The sequence below is a fragment of the Hippopotamus amphibius genome, chromosome 5 (assembly GCF_030028045.1).
Source record: "Hippopotamus amphibius kiboko isolate mHipAmp2 chromosome 5, mHipAmp2.hap2, whole genome shotgun sequence".
Lineage (NCBI taxonomy): Eukaryota > Metazoa > Chordata > Mammalia > Artiodactyla > Hippopotamidae > Hippopotamus > Hippopotamus amphibius.
Genome location: NC_080190.1, coordinates 27,251,470 through 27,271,367, shown reverse-complemented (window position 1 = coordinate 27,271,367; position 19,898 = coordinate 27,251,470). Strand labels below are relative to the sequence as shown.

Sequence of the window (19,898 nt, the reverse complement as noted above, 5' to 3'; positions counted from 1 at the left end):
ATAAACAAGTTGAGGTATATACTTTACTGAGGTATAACTTACTTAAAGTGAAATCCACCCATTTTAAGTGTGAAGTTTGGTGAATTTTGGCAATTGTACACTCATGTAACAACTACCACAATCAACCCAAAATATTCCTTCATGTCCTTTTACAATACGTCTAACCCACGGCCACAGACTACCACTCATCTATGCTTTCTGTCACTACAGTTTTCATATAAATGGAATCAAACACCATGTAGTCTATGTCTGGTCATTTTTCTTAGCACAGTACTTCTGAGACTCATTCATGTTGTTATGTGTATAAAAAATTAGTTCTTTTATTCCTAAATAGTATTCCATTGTATGGATATATCACAATTTGTTTACCCATTCAGCTAATGGATATTTTGAGTTGCTTCCAGTTTCTGACTATTGTAAATAATGATGCTATGAACACTCACATACAAATCTGTGTGGGTACATGCTTTCATTTCTCTTGGAGTAAATACCTAGATGAGGACTCATTAGTTCATAGTAAGTATATGTTTAACTTTAAAAGACATTGCCGGGACTTCCCTGGTGATTCAGTGGTTAAGAATCCGCCTACCAATGCAGGAGACACGGGTTTGATCCCTGCTCCAGGAAGATTCCATAAGCCGCGGAGCAACTAAGCCTGTGCGCCACAACTACTGAACCTGCCCTCTAGAGCCTGCAAGCCACAACTATTGAGCCCGTGTGCCACAACTACTGAAGCCTGCATGCCTAGAGCCCATGCTCCACAAAAAGAGAAGCTACTGCAATGAGAAGTCTGTGCACCATGATGAAGAGTGGCCCCCGCTTGCTGCAACTAGGGAAAGCCCAAACACAGCAACATACACCCAACACAGCCAATCAATCAATTAATCAATAAATTAATTAGTAAAAAAAAGTATACAACTTAATAGTTTTAAAAAAAAGACATTGCCAAAATCTTTTTTATTTTGCATTCTCATCAACAATGCATGAGAGTTTCCGTTGCTCCACATTGTCAGTGTTTTTAATTTTAGTCATTCTAATGGGTCTGCAGTGATATACCTGTAGTTTTAATTTGTATTTCCCTAATGACTAATGATGTAAAGCATCTTTTGAAGTGCTTATTGGCTATGTCTTTTTGTGTGAAGAATCATTTATAAACTGGGTTGTTTGTCTCATTATTGCATTATAACAATTCTTCATATATCCTGGATATAAGTCCTATATCAGATACATACGTATTGAGAATATTTTCTCCCAGTCTATGGCTTGCCCTTTCATTTTCTTAATGTTGTCTTTCAAAAAGCAGTGTTTTTAAAAACTGTGATGAAGCCCAATTTATCAATTTTGTCTTCCAAGTTTTTATTTTTTATGTATTTTTTCTGAGAAATCTTTATCTAATTCACAAACATTTTCACCTACACTTTTTTATATTTAGGTCTATGGTCCCTTTTGTGTTTTTTTTTAATATATGGTTGAGGCTCATTTTTTTTCTGTACAAATGTTTAGTTGTTTCAGCACATCTGTTAAAAAAGACTAACCTTTTGCCAGTGAATTACCATGGCCTCATTACTGAAAATCAACTGACTATATATGTATGGGTCTACAAATTCCCTATTAGGTTTCATGATCTATATATATCTATCCTTACACTAATACCACACTATCTTGATTACTATAGGTTTACATAAGGCTCAAGTATAATTTTTGATGATTTAACTCTACTAACAATCCTTTCTCATTACTATTAGGGAAATATTTCATAGATATCAAAATATCACACATACCAAAATTCTGAACATAAGAATTCTTTCCATCCCAAAGTAGAAAGTTTATTCATTTATTTCTAAAGATAGCAAAGGAAAATAAAAGCTAACAAATTTCATTTATATGATCCATGCATTTCAAATGCACTTGTTCATTACCTATTCAGGCAGTATGAGAACTGCCCCACTGGCCCCTAGAAATAAATCTAAAAGAGTATCTCAGGCCTCTGACTTACATAGATCTCTTTCTAACTAACCAATTCTAGCATATGCTTTACCATAGGGGAAAAAGTAGTACTAATTTTGACTGTATCTAAAAATACAGTTCTTCTTAAATCTATAAACCAGCTTCATAGACAACCACTTGTACAAGCCTGACAAATATTACCAGCATCCATGATAATATTTATTGTAAAAACTGTTTAACAAAAACTGCAAATCTGTAGCCAGTGCTGGAAGGAAAGAAAACATACAAACCTGAAGAGACAGTTCTCTCAAATTTTCACATTTAAAGGAAACCTCAAAATTCTAGTGACGTCATGAGAGGTCTAAAAATAATACAGAAGTATTTATACCCATGGCTGTTCTCTTTATTCAAAAATGAGGTTTTAAAACAGCAGTAAAATGGGCCAATTTTATTTTGTTCATAATCAATACAGGATTAGATTAAAATAAATTCTAAACATGAAGTTCTGAAACTATTTCAAAATTTCTATTAGAAAAAAGAACTAGAAAAAAATTAAGAACTTCAAGAAAATCAAAATTTAAATTGCACTGTATTTTTAAAGACTTAATTTTGAGGGAATCTATGTCCTATCTGATCAAAGGGAATGTCTCTCTCAAATTAACCAGGTCTAGTTATGCTTGAGGGCTAGAAATGAGATAATTAAGAGTACGCAGCTATTAATTTATGTCACCTATTATAGTGGTCACAAAAAGATTATCAATAATAATTCAGACTCTGAAACATAAGAGAAAACAATATAAAGACAATATAAAACCCAACAGAACTATTTTATATTGTAAAATAAAGAGGAATATGGGATTCCACTTGAAATTATTTTTTGTCTACACTGCCCAGAAAGAAAACAAAATCACAGGCTGCTTTTCAGTCTTTCACACCATTTTCTAAAGGTACACATTATTTTAAAATGCATTTGAATTTTTAAACTTCACTCATTTCTATGTAAAATTCTTTGGTAAGACACTTCTGTTTGCTTCCAGTCTTCATAAACACTTCCTACTGAAAAACAAAATGAGTTTACCAAAGGGTAAACAGGGTGCTTATATCTCACTAAATTTCTATTAAGATCATCCATTCTCAATGCAGTCTTTCAAAATAGCAATAGTAACTTTACAGCAGATTACATGTGAAACACTAACAATGTAAACTTTCCGCTGAATTTCTTTCAATCTCTCCCCCTATCTCCACTCTCAGGCTGGTAGCACTGTTTATTAATCTTCCAATTCACTCAGATGACTAGAACATCTCTTCACTGAGAAAAATGAGGAGAAAAGAATAACAAACTCACCCTTCCTTAGACATTCTCAAAGATCTACTTCCTCTGGAAGAGAATACAGGATCAACAAACAAGCTTCACTGATCTCTTGAGAACTGTAGCTCATTTGTTAAAGCACAGAGAACTCGGGCCCTGAGAGGCCCAACAAATTCGGGCACGATGCCGAACCCTAACCAGGCAATATCTCAGAGACTAATATCCACAGCTTCAAATACTTGAAAACCAAAGAATAATAGGAAAAAACTGAAGAGCAGGAAAAATAACTAATGGTCTGAACTGTGTAAGGCTGGCCAGTTTAGGAAGGAGACAATCCAAATGGCAAGTTCCCGTAAGAGACAGGAATCGTTACTGGCAAACACACAGAAAAAGCAAATTTACCCCCTAATGAGGCCCGCCAACAGTACGCAAACAATGTGAGTTTCACAGAATGGAGCGGCCCTAGTCAGTCCAAATCATTTAGTTTACTCTGGGAGAAAAAAACAAAACAAAACATAACACATAATACTATGTTTTAATTATAAGTTTAGTTATTTCCTCCCCTTAGAAAATGAACAATGTGAACTACAAGAGAAGGAAGTATTTATGTGCCGATCATATTACGGGAGGAACCTAAAGTGTTTCCACACTGTGGTCTTTTTTCTGATCATTAACTGCTTTTAAGGAAAACATCTGTGTTCACAAATATTTTACTCAAATGCTTGAAAATTTCAGCCCATGTGAAAAGAAATTTACAGATCTTTGGCATGTGGGGGATATACCCAGAACATTCTAAAGGTTAACTTCAAATCTTAGAGCAAGTTGAAGTTTGAAAGAAAAACATCTGCAACATTCCTGCCTCCTGACCAATATAATGCATAGGGATTATGCAACGGGGAAGAAATAAACAAGTGTGCTAAAGTCTAAGAACACTGATATGGCAAATAAATCCTCCTATTGATAATTCAAATTAAAAATAAAATATACATACCTTAAAGAAATACTAGTTGAATTTAAATTTAAATTTTAAAAAGCTTTAAATAGTATCTAAATATCTTGCCATAAAGGTTTCTGTTAATTACTAAAATGTTTAAATAGTCACCAAGTAACTAAAAGCACTACTAAATAGTATAAATTCAAACTAAAGTTATTTTCAGTTTATTTAGGAAAATAGTACACTGCAATGGGATGAGAATGTGCACCGCAGCAGCTAGGTTTAAATTCTGCTTTCTGCTGAATAGGTTACTTAACCTAAGCCTGAGATTTTTCATCTATATAAGACAGATAACATCTGGTAGGGTTGTTGTCTGTCGTTTGTAAGCACTCAAAGAACTATTGTAACTTGGTGGGTTGGGGTACAGGGAAAGCAATTTGATTGTCAAAGCATTACCTCACCAAAATATCTTCTTGGAAATAAATATTAAAAATCCAGTTCTCAAATTATACATGAATATGAAGGACTTTCACGCTCCTCAAAGCAAATTCCATAAATAAAAGAATACAAACTGAATATGGAAAAATGATCTAATCCCTAAGAGTGCCAACTTCCCATGGCTTCCCTGGATTTCCAGCTTGTGGCATCACAGCTCAGTGTGGTGGAAATAAATGCAATCACTATTTTAAGACTTTACTACTTGTAAAGAGAAAGGAAAACAAAAATCTCACTTGAGCAGAGGGTATGCACACTTACATGATGAGCTTACTGTGCAAAAGAGACTGCATTGTCTAGCTATTTCAAACAGTTCATATATTTAAGAAATATTTACTAAATCTCTACGTGCCAGTGCCTGGTACCAGTAATACAGACAAACATAACAGTCCTTGATTTTAAGGAGTTTAAAGTCTAATGGAGGAAAGCCCATTCAAAAACAGTTAAAAAGTCGTATGTAATTGTAGTATTGGAGATATGCACAACAGAGAGGTGCATCTATATTCTCCTGTCAGAGTCTTGAAAGACAGGATGCCCAAGTTGTTGTTGTTAAACCGACACTGTGCTAATAAAGCACTTTATATATTTATTATCTCATTTAATCCTCAAATAACTCTATGAGGTAGAAATTATTCCAGTTTCACAGATGACAAAACAAAGTTTAAAGTAGTTAAATACTATGATTCTGAAGAAATTAAACAAAATAATCTAAAACGTTAACCCAAGGCCCAGACTCCTAAGCACCACACTAAAAGGATTAGCAGGTGTTAATCAGACTAAGAGGAAAAGTGGGCTGGAGAACATTCCAACAGAAGAGAAACTATGAATGAAAAGCAGAGTGACACAGACATTATGACGTGTGGGGAAAACCTAGATGCAATTCACAGTTGATGGAATACAGAGCATGAGGAAGGGAGCTGCTCAAGACAAAAGTGGAATGGAAAGGATCAGTCCTCACAGGGCCTTAAAATGCTCTATCAATGGGCTTAGAATTTCTCCCACGGCACGCTGGACGTGATGACACTGAAGGTCTTAAGCAGGGTGATAAACATGATTTACAAAACGGATCTGAAGAGAACAAGGCTAAAGACAGGGAGACCTAATGGGGGTTACTTTTGTAATCCACAACAGTGATGACCAGAGCCTGGACTAGCACCATCAGGAATGAAAAGAATAGGCCAGAATCTAGAAAGATAAGGAGGCTGTATTAAAGCGCACACGTCCGCGTGTGTGTTTAAATGTATTGAAAGGGGACAAGAAGAATGACCTCCAACTACTGGCAGTGTTTACCTATGACAAAGAGGAGTGGGGGTGAAAGGATAAATGAAGGGGAACTTTCATATTTTACTCTATATATTTTTGTATTCCTGAATATTGCACAGTAATAATTTACTTGTGTATTATCTAAATAATTTCAAACACTTTAAAAAAATAATTAAGAGATTAAAATTTGGGATTGATGATTGTATTACTCTCCATTTCTTGGATCTATGGTAGTTGCATTCAGAGATGGTTTGACTTCCTAATGGGAATAGTAACAATTACAATTCTCTTTTAAAAAGCTTTGAAAAGGATGTGGTTGGAAATGGAGCCAGGAACATACTTCAGGTTTTTCTGATTCTTAAACCAAAGTTCATTAAGATTTAAATGTTTTATATATAACTGGAAACTATAAAAAGTAACAGAACATATTTGAAAAAAGATTCCAAAATGAAATTCTGAAGAAACTAAAAAATAATAAAAACTAAACTTAAAAACGTGATGAATAGATTCAGGTCAGACCCAACCAAAGAGAATTAGTAAACTCGAAGGTAGGTCAGGAAAAACCTTCCAGAATGTATCACGGAGAGAAAAAAGGATGGAAAATACAAAAGAAAGGATAAGAGAAGAGAGGAACACAGTGCCAAAGTCTAACATATGCTTACTAAAGTTCAGAAGGAAAGCAGAAAGAGAATAGAGCAAGGACAACACATGAAAAGATAATACCTGAGAATTTATAAACCAATTAAAGACAAGCATAGAATCAAGAGCTGCAAAGACTCCTGAGCATGATAAACAAAAAGAAATTCAAAGTTTATTATCTACCAATTTTGGAAGGAATATTAGAATAACATTTCTGATAGGCCTTTGGCATAGTTTTGACTTTTGAGAGTGTGTTACTATTATCTATAATAATATAGTTGACCCCTGAACAAGGAGAGTGTTTGGGCACCAAACCCCAGAGAGTCGAAAATCCACATATAACTCTGCAGTCAGCCCTTTATTTCCTTGGTTCTGCAAACTAGGAATAGAAAGGAACCTCAAACTAAGAAAAGAAAAGAACTTCCTCACATGGAAACAACCTAAATATCCATCAACAGAGGAACAGATAAAGAAAATGTGGTACATAAATACAATTAAATATTAGCCATAAAAAGGAACGAAGTTGGGTCATTTACAGAGATGGATGGACCTAGAGGCTGTCATACAGAGTAAAGGAGATCAGAATGAGAAAAACAAATATCGTATATTAACGCATATATGTGGAATCTGAAAAAATTGGTATAGACGATCTTATTTACAATGCAGGGAGACACAGACATAGAGAACAAACATATGGGTACCAAGGGGGAAAGAGGGGTGGTGGGATGAATACAGAGATTGGGATTGACATACATACACTATAAAATTGATAACTAATGACAACCTACTGAATAGCAAAGGAAACTCTACTCAAAGCTCTGTGGTGACCTAAATGGGAAGGAAATCCAAAAAAGAGGGGATACATGTATATGTATAGCTGATTCACTTTGCTATATAATAGAAAGTAACAAAACATTGTAAAGCAACTTATACTCCAAGAAAAAAATTTTTTTCCAATAAAAATTAAAAAAAAAAGAAAAAGAAAAGAACTTCCTCAACCTGATAAAGGGCAGCTATGAAAACTCTGCAGCTACCATTATACTTAATCATTAAAGACTACAACCTTTCTTCCTAAGGTGAGACAAAAAGAAAAGGATGTTCACTCTCACAAGTTCTATTCAGCATGGTACTGGACATTCTAGCTAAGGCCATCAGGCAAGAAAGGGGCCTCCAAATTGGAAAAGAAGTAAAACTATCCTTATTTGCAGATGACACGACCTTATATATAGAAATACCTAAAGAATACACACACACACACACACACACACAGAGCTAATAAGCGAATTCAGCAAAGCTGCAGAATATAAGATCAATATGCAAAAATCAGTTGTATTTCCATAAACTAGCAAGGTACAATCTGAAAATAAAATTAAGAAAACAATTCCATTTACTATAGCACCAAAAATCATAGACTAATTAGAAATGAATTAAACAAAAGTAGTGTTAAGACCTATACACTGATAACTACAAAAACTGCTGAAAGTGATTAAAGAAGGTCTAAATAAATGTAAAGACATATGATGTACATCAATTGGAACACTTGATATTGTTGAGATGATGATACTCCTCAACCTGATATCTAGATTCAGTACAATCCCTATAAAAATCCCATCTAGCTTTTTTTACAGAAATTGACAAGCTGATTCTAAAATTCTTAAGCATGTAGAAGGTCTCCAGAATAGTCCAAACAATTCTGAAAAGGAAGGAAAAACTAACTGAAGGACTCACATCACAATTTCAAAGCTTAATATAAAGCTGTAGCAATTAAGACTGTGTAGTACTGACATAGGAATAGACAACTAGACCAGTGGAATACAATTGAGAGTGCAGAAATAAACACATATATCTATGGCTAACAGATATTTGACAAGCGTATCAAACAATTTATTGTGGAAACAATATTCTTTTTCAGCAAACAGAGCTAAGACAACTAAATATTCACATGCAAAAGAATGAATTTAAACCCCTATCTTGCACCATATACAAAAATTAACTCAAAATACATCCAAAACCTAAATAAAAAACATAAAACCATAAAACTCTCAGAAGAAAATATAAGTATAAATCTTCATGACTGTTGACTAAGCAATGATTTCTTAAACATGACAACAAAAGCAAAAGTAACAAAAATCATAGATAAATTAGACTTCATCAGTATCAAAAAAAAAAGTTTGTCTTTCAAATGACTTTACCAGGAAGGATGAAAAGACAAGCCGCAGAATGGGATAAAATATCTAGAATTCATATATCAGACAAAGGTTAAGTATCTAGAATACATAAAGAATTGATACAACAGTAAAAAGACAATTCAAGAAATGGGCAGGGACTTCTCTCGTGGCACAGTGGTTAAGAATCTGCCTGCCAATGCAGGGGACACCAGTTCCATCCCTGGTCAAAGAAGATCCCACATGCCAGGGAGCAACTGAGCCTATGCACCACAACTGCTGAGCCTGTGCCCTAAAGCCCGAGAGCCACAACTACTGAGCCTGTCTGCCACAACTACTGAAGGCCATGCACCTAGAGCCCGTCCTCCACAAGAAGAGCCACCACAATGAGAAGCCCACACACCACAACAAAGAGTAGCCCCCACTCCCCACAACTAAAGAAAGCCCACATGCAGCAACAAAGACCCAATGCAGCCAATAAATAAATAAATAAGAAATAGGCAAAGGCTCTGAAGAGATATTTCTCAAAAGAAGATATACAAATGGCCAATAGGAACATAAAAAGATGCTCAACATCATTAATCATAAGGGAAATACAAATCAAAAGCACAGTGAGATACCACCACATACACACACTAGGATGACCACAATAATTTTTAAAAACCCACTAACAATAACAAGTAGAGGGCGTAGAGAAATTGGAAGCCACGTACATAGCTGAAGGGAATGAAAAAGATGCATTTGCACTGGAAAACAGTTTGATAATTCTTCAATAAGTTAAAGTTACCATATGACCCAGCAAATTTCACTGCTAGATATATAACCCCCAACACTGAAAACACGTCCACACAAAATGTATACACAAATGTTTGTAGTATTATTCGTACCAGCCAAAATGTCGAAACAATCCAAATATTAAGCAACAGATGAATAGATAAACATAATGTGGTATAGTCATACAATGCAATATTATTCAGCCATTAAAGGAATTAAGTACTAATTCATGCTACAATATGGATGAACCCTGAAAACACTAAGTGAAAGAGATAGAAAAAAAGCCACATATTTCATGATTCCATTTATATGAAATGTCCATAATAGGCAATTCCATAGAGACAAAGTAGATTATTAGCTCTCAGGGATTGAGGAGAGAAGGGAGTGGTGAGTAACTGCTAAAGAGTGTGGGGTTCCTTTTTGGGGTGATAAAAATGTTCTGGAATTAGTGGTGATGGTTACATAACTCTCAACATACTAAATCCCACTGAACTGTATATTACTATTTTATGTTACATGAATTATATCTCAATAAAGCTGTTTTTTAAAAAAAGAACCTATATCAAGACAAATCAATAAGAAAAAGAGACAACCCAATTAGCAAATAACTTGAATAGTCAAGTCGCAAAAGACAGTATCCAAATGGCTAGTTAACATACGAAGAGGTGTTCAACCTAATTATTCACCAGAAAAATATAAATTAAAAGCAAACTTATATGCCACTACATATCCACCAAAATAATTTTTAAATTAAAAACACTATTCAAGAGATTACTATTAAAGTGCTGGTCACACTGCTTTCACACAGTGCAGGTAAAATTGTAAATCAGAGCAACCACTCATGCTTTACCATATGGCCCAGCAATTCTACTCCTTGGTATTCTTATTCTTATTTTTTCAAAATTAAAATACAGTAAAATTGAACTTTTGGGGTGTGCATGTCTATGAATTTTAATACAGTTATAGATTTGTATGATAACTACCACAATCTGGAATCAAAACAGTTCCATCGGACTTCCCTGGTAGCACAGTGGTTAAGAATCTGCCTGCCAATGCAGGCGACACGGATTCGAGCCCTGGTCCAGGAAGATCCCATATGCCGTGGAGCTGCTGGGCCTGTGCACCGCAACTACTGAGCTTGTGCTCTAGAGCCTGCGAGCCACAACTACTGAGCCCACATGCCACAACTACTGAAGCCCACATGCCTAGAGCCCACGCTCTGCAACAAGAGAAGCCACTGCAATGGGAAGCCCACACGCCACAACTAGACAAAGCCTGTAAGCAGCAACGAAGACCCAATGCAGCCAAAAATTTTTTTAAATAAATTAAAAAACAAAAAAATGGTTCCATCACCCCCCAAAACTCTTCTGCTTTCCTCTTATGGTCACACTTCCCCTCCTGTGACAACTCCGAGAACCCACTGATCAGTTCTCCATCACTATAGTTTTGTCTTTGAGAGTACTATATAAATAGAATCATACACTATGAAACCTCTTAAGACTGGCTCCTTTGACTTAGCGTTGTATCTTTGAGAGTCATCCAAGTTGCTGTGTCTTATCAATAGTGTATTCCTTTTTTCTGAGTCATATTTTATGGTGTGGATGTACTGTATTTTATTTATGCATTCACCCACTAAAGGATATTTGCATTGTCTCTTATTTGAGGCAATTACAAACCAATATACTATAAACATTACTCATGTACAGTTTTTTGTGTGAGCATAAAGTTTTCATTTATATCTAGGAGTAAGATCTCTGGGTCATTGGCTAAGTGTCTCTAACTTTATAAGAAACTACTAAACTGTTCTGCAGAGTAGCTATAGCAATGTATCACAGTACCAACTGCTCCACATCCTTGACAACACTTGGTATTGCCAGTATTTTTTATTTTAGCCATTGTAATAGGCATATACAATGTGGTTTTAACTTGTATTCCCTAATGGCTAGTGATATTACAAACGTGCTTTTATGCCATCCATATATCCTCTGGAGTGACGTGTCAGTCTTTTACCCATTTCTTCATTGGATTGTTTTCATATTACTGAATCTTAAAAGTTCTTCCTATATTGTGAATACAAGTCCCTTATCAGATGTGTGATTTACAAATATTTTCTCAGTCTGCAGCTAAAAACTGAAAAAAGCCCAAAGGTCCATTAACAGAAAATAAACAAACTGTGGTAAAATGATACAGTGGAATGCCAGATAGTAATAAAAAAGAACAAATTACTGATATACACAAAAACATGGATGAATCTCTCAGACATTACACCAAATAAAAGAAGCCATATCCAAAACAATCCTTGAGAGAGTTCCCTGGTTTCCTAGTGGTTAGGGTTCGGGGCTTTCACTGCCATGGCCCAGGTTCAATCCCTGGTCAGTGAACTGAGATCCCACAAGCTGTGCAGAGCGGCCAAAAAAATTAGATAGATAGATAGATAGATAGAGAGAGAGAGAGAGAGAGATACATACACACACAAGAATCTTTGAAGGTGAAATATACTATCTAAATATAAGTAACATTTCCTCAGCCTGAGTTTCTTACTATAGGATTTCATTAAATCAAAGATCTGCTATCTTTTATTCTTTCTCTTCCTTGCTGCCACCACCTCCACCACTACTTTCTTTTTTTATTTTACTTTTAGGTACACTGCTTTGGGAAGAAGCATAGAGGGAATGGTGGCAGAGAAACAAACTGAGCAGATTTTAGGATCCACCATCTTCTTTTGAACAATAAAGTTCAGAGAATTTGTATTTCATAAAGTAGTATCACTGCACATTATAAAACATAGTTGTATCTAGAACAGACAATACCTATGATGTAAGAAAAAGTATGTCACTGAATTTTTAAAATTCAACTTTTTATGTTGAGATAATTGTAGATTCACATACAGTAGTAAGAAATAATACAGAGAGATTCCCTATACTCTTCACCCAGTTTCCCCTCAATGGGAACATCTTGTGAAAATATTGTACAATATCACAACCAGGAAACTGACATTGATACAATTCCCCAACCAGATTTCATCAGTTTCACATGCACTCATTTCTGTGTGTGTGTGTAGATTCACATAATCACCAATGAGTCAAGATACAAAACAGTTCCATCACAAGGATTCCCTGTACTACTTTTTATAGCTACACCCACCTCCCTCCACCCAAGCCAATCCCTAACCCCTGGCAACCAGTACTCTCCATAATTTTGTCATTTCAGGAATGTTGCAGACATGGAATCATACAGCAAGTAACCTTTAGAAATTTGCTTTATTGACTCAGCATGGTTTTCTTGAGCTGTATTAAAGTTGTATGTATCAATAGTGCATTCCTTTTTTATTGCTGCATAGTATTCTGTCGATCAATTGTTTTGGGCCAAAATAAATAAAATTTATAAATCTTACCAATCCCTGAATCCTCATCTGTCATTCCTCAGGAATATGAAACACTAACCAAAGCATCAGAATGATATACTAACAAAAAGATTTTAATACAGTTCTGATACTCTACCTCACTCTTTTTATTCTGACAAGATATATCTACATTATTTAAAGATGGCTCCTTGGCATTTCTGAGGACCTATATTTCCATGTGATTTTCAATTTATATTATGGCTACTGAAATTTTAACAATTTATTCATTTTAATATTTGAAACCATACTAAAATGGCAGGTTAATTCGGCTTGACTGATGACAACTAAAAAGCATTCTTGTGATATCCATAAGTGGTTAAGTGAGAAAAAAATTAAAATTTATTGATCTGTAGTCTTTCTGCATAAAACCTGATACCTACTTTTAATTTGAGGTTAAAAAAAAAAAAATCATAAACCTTTCTAATTCTACTAGTGTGCCAAGCTATAGGTACTAAAAATGTTATATATGTACACAAATTCCTTTCTGTTCCATAAACATATATAATACTTATTTTGACTGGAGAATAAATTATTATTCACTAGATTTTAATAAATACTGATATGAAGGCCAAAATTTCAATTTAAAAAAATAATTTCAGGGATTTCTCTGGTGGTCCAGTGGTTAAGAACCCGCCTTGCAATGCAGGAGACCTGGGTTCAATCCCTGGTTGAGGAACTAAGATCCCATGTGCAGCAGGGCACCTAAGCCCGTGCGCCTCAACTACTGGGCCTGCACACCTCAACTACTAAGCCCACACGCCACAACTAGAGTGAAGCCCATGTGCCGCAACAAAGAGCCCACATGCCACAAGAAAGATCACATGCCACAACTAAGACCCTACACAGCCAAAAATAAAATAAATATTTTTAAAAAATAATTTCAGATAAATATACAAAGAACTTTAAAGACAAAGGACTGCAATGTCTTTCAAAATAAGGCAAGGGAAGGTGGGGATAATTGGGAGATTGGGGTTGACATACATATACTACTATGTATAAAATACATAACTAATGAAAACCTGCTGTATAGCACAGGGAACTTTACTTAGTGCTCTGTGGTGACCTAAATGGGAAGGAAATACAAAAAAGAGGGGATATATGTATACATATAGCTGATTCACTTTGCTGTACAGCAGAAACTAATACAACACTGTAAAGCAACTCTACCAATGAAAATTAAAAAAGAAAATTAAAAAAATAAGGCAAAAGATTAGATAACCAAAAATTCACAAGCCCAATTATTTATCAAATTTCAGTTCAACATGATAAAACCCACTGATAAATTCATAAGCCGTATTCATAAACAAAGAGCAAATTCACTTACAGAAATTCTTTTGTACTGTAATCCCTGAAACTTTAAAAGGATAAAACCAAATACCTGACTTCAGCATCCAGGGCACTGTCAACAGGGAGAGCAGATGAAAATTCGAATTGTTCCATTCCTGGGTTTGGTAGATACAAACTGTGACGTGTACTCATCACTATCAGATTTTAAACAGGATACTATTTAAGAAGTAATTGTCTAACCTGCCTCCTTCAAGTCACAATAACATATGAGCAGCTCAGCCTGTCTTCTGACCATATACCAAAACATATTCCAATGAAGGGCTTGGCCTGATGACTAGCCACAGCCTAGAAGACTCAACAATCATAATAAGGAAATGGAAGATGAACAAGTCATACATCCTGAAGGCCATTTCTTTTTTCTCCCCCCAGATCTTTATTGGAGTACAACCGCTTTACAATATTTTGTCAGTTTCTGCTGTACAACAAAGTGAATCAGTTATATGTATACATATATCCCCATATCCCCTCCCTCTTGAGCCTCCCTCCCACCCCTCTAGGTAGTCACAAAGCATCGAGTTGATCTCCCTGTGCTACGCAACAGCTTCCCACTGGCCAACCATTTTACAGTTGGTAGTGTATACATGTCAGTGCTACTCTCTCACTTCGTCCCAGCTACCCCTTTCCCCACCATGTCCTCAAGTCCATTCTCTATGTCTGCTTTTTTATTTCTGCCCTGCCACTAGGTTCATCAGTACCAATTTTTTTTTTAGATTTTATATGTATGTGTTAGCTTACAGTATTTGTTTTTCTCTTTCTGACTTACTTCACTCTGTATGACAGACTCTAGGACCAACTACCTCACTACAAATAACTCAATTTTGTTCCTTTTCATGACTGAGTAATATTCCATTGTATATATGTGCCACATCTTTATCCAATCGTCTGTCGATGGACATTTTGGTGTCTTCCATGTCCTGGCTATTGTAAATAGTGTTGCAATGAATATTATGCTACATATATCTTTTTGAATTACAGTTTTCTCAGGGTATATGCCCAGTAGTGGGATTGCTGGGTCATATGGTAGGTCTATTTTTAGTTTTTTAAGGAACCTCCATACTATTCTCCATAGTGGCTGTAACAACTTACATTCCCACCAACAGTGCAAGAGGGTCCCTTTTCTCCACACCCACTCCAGCAATTGTGGTTTCTACATTTTCTGACGATGGCCATTCTGACCAGTGTGAGATAATACCTCATTGTGGTTTTGATTTGCATTTGTCTAATGATTAGTGATGCTGAACATCTTTTCATGTGTTTGTTGGCCATCTGTATGTCTTCTTTGGAGAAATGTCTATTTAGGTCTTCCACCCATTTTTGGATTGGGTTGTTTTTTGATACTGAGCTGCTTGCATATTTTGGAGATTAATCCTTTGTCAGTTGCTTCATTTGCAAATATTTTCTCCTATCTGAGGGTTGTCTTTTCGTCTTATTTATGGTTTCCTTTGCTGTGTAAAAGCTTTTAAGTTTCATTAGGTCCCATTTATTTATTTTTGTTATTTCCATTACTCTAGGAGATGGGTCAGAAAGGATCTTGCTGTAATTTATGTCATAGAGTGCTCTGCCTGTCCCAGGTCAGTTTCTCAATAATGACACATGACCATCATTTCCATATTGAAACTCAGAAGACCAATATTTGGCAAGAAAAAGGTTATAAGTTAGATATTCGTTTACTTAATTAAAAATATTTAGCTTCTTCTAAAAGGGAATTCTAAAGCATCACAAACAATGTACAGTTACAATAAATGATCATCATAGCCTGCCTAATTGAACCAATGATAAATTACCAACTCCAATAAATGTCTTTAATAAAAAGCCCTGAAATAGAAATTGTACAAACTGACTTAACTAGAAAACTAAAATAAATTTCTTTCAAATGCTTTTTATTTAAAAATTTTAATTAAAAAAAGCAAATACCTGCAAGAGGTCAAGAACCTAATTCTTTATACTAAAAGGAAATTCTGCAATACGCTACAACATGGATGAACCTTGAAGACATCATGCTAAGTGAAATAAGCCAGTCACAAAAAGACAAATACTATATGACTCCATTTATATGAGATACTTAGGGTGGTCAAAATAATCAACACAGAAAGGTAATGGTGACTGGTTGCCAAGGGCTGGGGTGAGGGGAGAATGGAAAGTTACTGCTCTATAGGTATAAGATTTCAATTTTACAAAACGAAAAGAGTTGTGGGGATGGACAGTGGTGATAAATACATAACAATGTGAATGTATTTAATTTGTTAAGATAGCAAATTTTATGTTATGTGTACTTTATTAACATAGAAATAAGGGGGAAAAAGTTTTAAATGATATAAAAATTCAACCCTTTAAGATGCTTTTTCTATTTCAGATTCTGTCTGAAATCTTCCAGGAAGTATCATTCTAAATGAGTCAGAAGTACTCTCAGGCTGTGACATATTAAATACAATTAGGACACCTAATGTTTCCTAGATGATCTCTCTTCACTGCATAATTCAAGCCCGTGTTTCCACTGATAAATACGTTACAATCATAACTGAAGGTATACTTTATGTATATAAAGACTAAGCAAATAATTGAATAGAAAGTATAAAAACCTGTCTTTTATCTCTTCCAAATGCATGTTATGTATTTTATTTACACATACACACATAAACAGTCTTTCACATTTTTAATTCCTGTGTACACCTAGTAACATCTCACACCCTGCAGAGGATCACAAGTATCCACTGACTGATTTTGAATCTTCTTATCTTAATGGGAACCTGAAATATTTTTACCTTTTCAGGGTTTAAGGAAAAACAGCAGCCTAAATTCTAGAAATGCTACATAGTCAGCAGATGTTTCTGCTTAATAAGAGTTAAATCAATTTGTTATGAAACTCTTTGTTTCCTTCATATAAACACAGTCATCAGAGAATTGCCATGAAGGTGAAATCACAACCTGCTGGGCCAGTGATCAGGAGTTTATTCAGTAAATGCTCAGCTTGTTTTTACTTGAGGATCAGCTGATTAAAGACTCTTACACCGGGCTTCCCTGGTTGTGCAGAGGTTAAGAATCCACCTGCCAATGCAGGGGACATGGGTTCAAGCCCTGGTCCGGGAACATCCCACATGCCTTGGAGCAACTAAGCCCGTGCACCACAACCACTGAGCCTGTATGCTACAACTACCAAAGCCCGCATGCCTAGAGCCCGTGCTCCACAACAAGAGAAGCCACCACCCTGACAAGCCCACATACCACAACGAAGAGTAGCCCCCGCTGGCCACAACTAGGGAAAGTCCACACACAGTGAGGAAGACCCAACACAGCCGAAAGGAAGGCAGGCAGGCAGGCAGGCAGACTCTTACATTCAGTGTGTATAAGCTCCCAAGTAAGTAACTATTAATTAACAATTATTAAGTTCAAAGCAACAAACATTTATTGAGCACAGAATTTTCAAAGCTAGAAGAAACCTTAAAGATTTTCCTCTTTACCTCATCATTTTACAGCTAAAGAAACCACCACCCAGGGAGGCTAAATGGCCTCCCCAGAATCACAACAAAACCTGAACCCAGCTCTTTCAACTCTGATTCCAATTGTTCACTCCTTTTCTATTGCTTAGAACTAATTTCAAAGACAGCATTATAAGCTTATATTTTGTCATCTTCACTATGTTCCTAGGTCCAATGTGTCATAAATATACAATGTATCTGATTCCTAGACATTTACATTTTTAAAGTAGATCAGTTGTATACATTTCTTTTTGATCTTGATTATTAAAATTATGTACAAATATTCAATATAAATGTTTTGGTTCCTTGAAGTATACTACTAGTATAAATATGGCTCATTTTTCTTTCTGATAGATCTGTACCACTAAGTGATCAAAACAGAAAACTTATGGAGGCCTAAAACAAGGTAAAGGCGTTCTGCCTACAGTGGGATGGACTGGAGAGTCTACCTTGCCAAGACAAGAGATTTGTTGTCAGTTCATGTGTTTAATTTAGGTCATACTGAGCTCCAAGAATACGTGAAATATAAACATGCATTAAATGAAACTGAGGAGAAAGGATAGTTTGCACTGCATGAAGCTGGTAAGAGAACATGAAAGCCCTATGAGCAAACTGAATCAAGAATGTAGAAGTAACAGGTGTTTCCCAATGAACATAACAAGCAAACAAAAAAAAGGAGAATAAAAGATTTGGAACTTGGAAAAGGCAGTACCGATGTTTTACACTCAGAGTACAAAAATTAGCACATTTTTTGAGGTTTGGGGTTCATCCTTTGCATCCTTCTAAGAATGTGACACTAGTTGTCAGGAAGGTATGGTTTTCACCTAAAAGTGATAAAAGTTTGTATATATCATAAATTAAATGATCTGAATACAAAGTTTTTTGCTTTTGGAAGTCAGTTTTTAATTTTTCATCTTGAACTCTCTTGACATAAGTTTCCAAAATTTTATTCTATAGTATAATATCTGTTCTTGTATTAATTTTTTTCATAATGTAAACATTAATGAATTGGAAAAAATGCTACCTTGTGACCTACCATGAGGGAAACATCGCCAGCTTACTTTAAAAACCAACTATTGATACAATAATGAACTTTCAAAATAGTCAATATCAAGTAATTATTTTCTTCAAAATATTAATGCTTACTGAAGCACTAAAATGTTACCTAATTCTGACCTAGCTTTCCTGCACAGAGAAGAATGGACTCAGAATTATTTTTTTGTTTGCTTACAAAAACTTATCTGTATAAGCTAGTTTAATCATCCCAGAACAGATGAGTAATTATGAGTTGTTGTAGACTTCCTGGAGCTCCCATGCAACATTTTTGCACTACCAATACACCAGCATTTCCACTTATTCCTGGCTTTCCCAGGATGGAGGCAGAGACAGCTCTACTAGGGCCCAGATCTTTCTATGCTACAAGTTTAAATTTCTAATTTCTGTCTAAAACCAAATGATTCCTAATTGCAGTACCTACTTCCAAGTATTTCAGTTACTTAAGATTCAGGCAGCCATTAAAATTTAGAAGCAGCCATTTAATTGAATCCATTGAAAGTGGCAAATAAACTGAAAATACTTACATTTTAAACTTTTAAAGGAAAAATGATTTAGAGAAAAATTTAAAGTCTTAAATCAATATTACAAAACACTGCTAGAAATAGAGACACAGATGTAGAGAACAAACATATGGACACCAAGTGGTGAAAGTGGGGAGGGCTGGGGGGGAATGAATTGGGGGATTGGGATTGCCATATATACATTACTAATAAGAAAAAAAATACTAAATTGTACACTCTAAATATATGCAGTTTATTATATGTTAACTGTATCTCAATAAAAGTTCTTAAAGAAAAAAAAAACAAAAAAACAAAAAAACCCCACTGCTAATAGCCAGAATTACCCACATTCAATCTAACACAGTAATCAGTAGGCACAATTCTAAAACTCTATTTAAAAACTATAATCAGCCTGTGGCAAATGGCAATTAAGAACTGCATTATTAATAACTAAGGCACAATTTTCTAACAGCTGAAGACTTTCTGCTCTTAAGGACTTTTCTTAGTAGATATAAGAAGCAGTAAGAATTTTTTTTAAAAAAGCAGCAAGCAGCGTGGTTAAAAATCTGGCAATAAAATTCTGGACTTTG

General features: G+C 35.2%; 1 protein-coding gene across 3 annotated transcripts in view; it reads right to left on the bottom strand.

Annotated features, from left to right (window-relative positions):
• Positions 1–19,898, bottom strand: part of NT5C2 (5'-nucleotidase, cytosolic II) — a 144,776-nt gene that overhangs the window by 49,230 nt on the left and 75,648 nt on the right. The gene's annotated exons all lie outside the window — the stretch shown is intronic.